Consider the following 5,675-nt stretch of genomic DNA (forward strand, 5'->3'; position numbering starts at 1 on the left):
TTTACCTATTTAATTTATTTTAATTTTTACAATAACCCAAATGAGGATGTAGAAGATGAAGAAAAAAATGGAAAATGTAGGAAATTTGTTGTCTTATGGATACAGATAGAAGGGGCTGATGCTGCTATTCACCCCAGAGAAAAACCACAGAGTTGCCTGTGTGAGAAGCGTCTAGATTTAGAGCACTTCTTATAATTGGAGAGTGTGTCCGATGACTTTTGACTTGTAGGCACATAAAGGGAATTTTATGCATGCTTCAACGTATATTTTAAGTCTGACTATACCTAACATGCTTATCAACAGTAGTCATTTTAGTATAATGAGAATATGTGATTTTTCCTTTTATTTATTTTCCAAATACAATTTAAGGGTATGCCTTTAATAGAGACAGAAAATAAATAAAAAGAAATTAAAAATTAAAAAGGCATAGTGACAGAGTAAAAGGGAGAGTGAGACATGAAAATGTTTTTCATATATAGGTTTCTTACGTTTCATTTTTTTGTGACTGAATATATTGCAGTGCTTATCTTGATCCTTGAGAGTGCATATTGTTATTAGCAGACACTGTCAGCTGGTGGAAAGGGCACAGATCCGGAGACTTAGAAAGCTTAGATTTTAATCCCGGCTGTCTTGCAAAAAGGAAAAAGAAAAGAAACAAAAAAATCTTTTGGTAATATGCAGTTATGTGCGTGCCACCATCTTTCTTGTTCACTATAGGTCTGTGCTTTTTTTTTTTCTTTCTTTAAAAAAACAAAAACAAAAACAAAACAGAGTCTCGCTTTGTCGCCAGGCTGGAGTGCAGTGGCAAGTGATGTCGGCTCACTGCAACCTCTGCCTCCTGGGTTCAAGCCCTTCTCCTGCCTCAGCCTCCCGATTAGCTGGGATAGCTGGGACTACAGGCGCGCGCCACCACTCCTAGCTAATTTTTGTATTTTTAGTAGAGATGGAGTTTCACCATGTTGGACAGGATGCTCTGGATCTCTTGACCTCGTGATCCGCCCGCCTCGGCCTCCCAAAGTGCTTGGATTACAGGCGTGAGCCACCGAGCCCGTCCAGTTCTGTGATCTTAATAAGCCATTTAACCTCAGCCTCAGATAGTCATCTGTTGAGCGGTCATTTCCCTCATCAAGTGCTTGTACGACATTGACAAACATATAATCTGATATTTATGTAAAGTAGCTATTTTTAAAAAAATTTTTATGGCTCCTCCCGCGAATCTCAGCCTCTGGCACCAGGGCCGCTCCGTCCGTGCTCCGCCTCGCCACGACTTCCTACTGCTACAGCCAGTCGTCTGCAAAGTCGTCCTTCCGGGGCCTGGGCGGCGGCTCCGTGAGTTTGGGGCCAGGGGTCGCCTTTTGCGCGCCCAGCATGCACTGGGGCCGGCGGCCGCGGCGCGTCCATGTCCTCCGCCAGCTTCGTGTCTGTCCTCGTCCTCCTTGGGGGGCTACAGCGGCGTCCTGGCCGCGTCCGACCGGCTGCTGGAGGGCAACGAGAAGCTCACTATGCAGAACCTCAACGACCGCCTGGCCTCCTACCTGGACAAGGTGCGCGCCCTGGAGGCTGCCAACTGCGAGCTGGAGGTGAAGATCCGCGACTGGTACCAGAAGCAGGGTCCCGGGCCCTCCCGTGACTACAGCCACTACTACAAGACCATCCAGGACCTGCAGGACAAGTTTCTTGGTGCCACCATTGAGAACTCCAGGATTGTCCTGGAGATCGACAACGCCCGTCTGGCTGCAGATAACTTCCGAACCAAGACTGACACGGAGCAGGCTCTGCGCATGACCGTGGAGGCCGACATCAACGGCCTGCGCAGGGTGCTGGGCGAGCTGACCCTGGCCAGTACCGTCCTGGAGATGCAGATTGAAGGCCTGAAGGAAGAGCTGGCCTACCTGAAGAAGAACCATGAAGAGGAAATCAGTGGGCTGAGGGGCCAAGTGGGAGGCCAGGTCAGTGTGGAGGTGGATTCTGCTCGGGGCACCGATCTCGCCAGGATCTTGAGTGACATGCGAAGCCAATACAAGGTCATGGCGGAGCAGAACTGGAAGGATGCTGAAGCCTGGTTCACCAGCCGGACTGAAGAATTGAACCGAGAGGTCGCTGGCCACACGGATCAGCTCCAGATGAGCCTGTCCAAGGTGACTGACCTGCGGCGCACCCTCCAGGGTCTTGAGCTGCAGTCACAGCTGAGCATGAAAGCCACCTTGGAAGGCACACTGGCAGAAACGGAGGCGCGCGTGGGAGCCCAGCTGGCGCAGATCCAGTCGCTGATCAACGGTATTGAAGCCCAGCTGGGCGATGTGCGAGCTGATAGTGAGCGGCAAAATCAGGAGTACCAGCAGTTCACGGACAGCAAGTCGCGGCTGCAGCAGGAGATCGCCACCTACCGCAGCCTGCTCGAGGGCCAGGAATATCACTACAATAATCTTTCTGCCTCCAAGGTCCTCTGAGGCAGCAGGCTAAGGGGCTTCTGCTGTCCTTCGGAGGGTGCCTCCTGGGTGGGAGGATGGGAACGAAGGTACCCTTATCCCCTGCTCTTCCCCTGATCTGCCAATAAAATTTTATGGTCCAAGGGAAATATATATATGTATATGTGCATGTGTGTGGTTGTGTGTGTGTGTGTGTGTGTATAAAATAAAAACAATACATGCTTGTTGTAAAAATGTAGAAAACACGGTGAACTAATCAGAAATCCATAAATATCTCCCGTGACTTTGCCACCCAGTGAGATCCACGTTGCTTGCACTTTGTTGAATCTGCTTCCCATTTGTACTTCTGTTTCTCCATTTCTCCAGGCTAAGAAAGGTGAAAGCAGGGAATCCATCTGCCTTTATCCAACTCAATGATCCTGGTCAGGTGAGGAGGCACTTAACCTCGTGTTGAGTGGATAAGATATAAGCATGGTTTCCTTATTCTCTCTCTCTCTCTGTTTGTTGTTGTTGTTGTTGTTTTGTTTGTTTGTTTGTTTGTTTTTGAGACGGAGTCTTGCTCCAGGCAGTGCAGTGGCAGGATCTCTGCTCACTGCAACCTCCGCCTCCTGGGTTCAAGCCATTCTCCCGCCTCAGTCTCCCGAGTAGCTGGGATTACAGGCACATCACCACGCCTGGCTAGTTTTTGTATTTTTAGTAGAGAGGGGGTTTCACCATGCTGGCTAGGATGGTCTTGAACCCCTGACCTCAGGTGATCTGACCACCTCAGCCTCCCCAAGTGCTGGGATTACAGGTGTGAACCATTACACCTAGCTATTTCCTTATTATCTTTTTCAAAACTCTTCTTTGTGACTCAGGCTGAATTTATTTCATGCCTTAAATACAGGCCTTCTCAAAACTTGGTACCTCTTGATTTTTTTCAGGGCCTGGCTCCTGTTTACCATTTACTCTCCTAGTTATCTTGTGAGGCTTCTAGGACAGACTTCCCTTGCTCTGGTGCATACTTGTAGAATGATAGAGTGGTGGATGTAGACAGGCCCAGGGAATCTTTTGCTATCTTCTTTAATTTCCGAGAGGAAAATCCAAGGCATCCAGAGGGAATTAGATCAAAGTTATAGAGAAGGTTCTCTGTGGAGCCTGGACTCACCTTGAAACTCCTGTAGCCCCCAACCCAGAATAGAACATCTAGAACCTGATGATAGAGTCTATCTGGAGATATTCCTGTCCTTGTATAGAGAAGTCAACTAGAGTTTAATTTATATCTCTCCTCCAACTTATGAAGCATTTCTTTGCTGATACAAGGTCTGATTTAGATTTTTTAGGCTTTCCTCCCCACTAACACTACAAAAAAGAGTCCTTAGGGGTCATCCTCATAGCTGTCACATCGGCTTCTGTTGACCTTAAGTTTTCCTCTCAGAATACCCTGGGGCACATCATTTGGATTCTTTCAGTCTTATTTTTCTGTTTTTAGTATTACATGTTCTGTCATCCGTACACATTTTTGTAAGCATAGTCTTTAAACAGGAATAACCAGGAGAGATCTGAAGAAGCCCAGTCAGCAGCCATGGTATGTAGTAATTCATGTTAGCACCTGAAATTATTGTGTTCATTTTAATAGAATTGATATAGTTTAGGCATAAATCTGTGTTGTTTTGGTGCTCAGCTCTACAAAAAACGTCCCCCTTACAATTATAAGAAATTTTCATGTTATCAGAAATAATCCTCTGAAGTATATTTTCGGTGTGGAAAGGCAGGGAGAGTCCATCTTCCATTCATCCTGAGTCTTCTGTCAATTGCTTCCTATGAAGACGCCAGTCGCTCAGTGATCTTGATTACAGGCTTGATTCTCAAGGCCCGGGAGCGGCTGAGCGCATTAAAACACACGCTTTGGGTGCTAAACAAACCACATAGTAATTCTGGGAGAGTTTTAGAAACATTTCTGCTTTGCAAAGGGCTTCAATCACATAATCTCCCATTTTTGTTTCTTTGTTATACATTTTTTTGTTTCTAATTTAATTTACAAATTAAAACTATAGATTTATGGTACACCACATAATGTTTTGAAATATGCATATATTGTGAAATGGCTAAATCAAGCTAATTAGCATATGCATTACCCCACATACTTATTAATTTGTGTTGAGAATACTTAAAATTCACTCTCAGCAATTTTCAAGTACACAATACTTTATTATTAACTATAGTCCCCATGTTGCACAATGGCAGCCTCTTCAATAAATGATGTTGGAAAACTGAATAGTACTAGGCCCTTATCTCACACTATATACAAAAGTCAACTCAAAAATAAAGACTTAAATGTAAGATCCGAAACTGTAAAGCTACTAGAAAAAAAATTATGTTTTTAAGAATTTTTGTGCAATTTGTGTGTTATTTTTCAATATGGTACAGTTCCATATAATACGTGCAGATCGTTAGTACTGTATTCAAGTGTCAGGAAATTTTAATAAAGTAAGGGGATATATATTAAGGGTCACATATCTTCAAACACATTATGCCCTTCAAATTACTTCCTCTCAATCCCAGCAATGACCGAAATTAATTTTCATATGTAATGGGCTGTTTAAAAATAAAAGCTTTACACAAAAAAGAAAACAAATGGGAAGAATATGGCGATGTCTCTTTTAGCAGCAGGTACCAGTTTCCACACCTTGACCATGCAACGTTAACTGAAGCAGCCACCAACTCGCTAGCCAGGCGCGCTGGTGGGTCTCCGGCTCCCCACTGCACCCCGAGCGCAGCGGGGGCGTTCTAGGAACCGAGGCCGGCCGGGCGCTCCTTCCCTCCCAGTTCACCCAGGACCCTGCGCTCGCGGAGCGGGTCTCCGCGCTGGCACCGCCCCACTGTAGCTTTCCAGCTGAGCTTTTTAGCCTAAGGTCCCCAAGCAGCGAAGTGAGCTTGGGGAAGGGAGCAAGTGGCGGTGACGGCGGCGGTAGCCTAAGAGGCAGAAGGGAAGAAAGGTGCAAGGCCTGCGAGAGTTCCCCATGGAAGGAATTCCATTTTGTGCCTGCAGACCGTGGGAAGCTGGGGTCTCCCAGGGTGGAACTGAGGCACGCTCTCCTCCCCAAAGCGCAGAGGACAGGCAGCACCAGTTGCAGGAGGCACTGCGTGCCCATTTCCAGCTCTCCACCAGAGTTCAGTTCGGCGGAATTCTTTTTTTTTTTTTTTAGGAGTTCGAGTTCTTTATTAAACATATGTCTGTCTACAAAGTACAAACATTTGTATTTC

At 46.0% G+C, this 5,675-nt stretch overlaps 1 pseudogene across 1 annotated transcript; it reads left to right on the forward strand.

Moving 5' to 3' along the window:
• The first annotated feature begins 1,272 nt into the window (after positions 1 to 1,272).
• Positions 1,273 to 2,576, forward strand: LOC112623050 (annotated as a pseudogene). The gene has a single exon (XR_003119080.1). The product of XR_003119080.1 is annotated as a keratin, type I cytoskeletal 19 pseudogene (transcript).
• The last annotated feature ends 3,099 nt before the right edge of the window (positions 2,577 to 5,675 follow it).

This window comes from Theropithecus gelada, chromosome 4 (assembly GCF_003255815.1).
Source record: "Theropithecus gelada isolate Dixy chromosome 4, Tgel_1.0, whole genome shotgun sequence".
Taxonomy (NCBI): domain Eukaryota; kingdom Metazoa; phylum Chordata; class Mammalia; order Primates; family Cercopithecidae; genus Theropithecus; species Theropithecus gelada.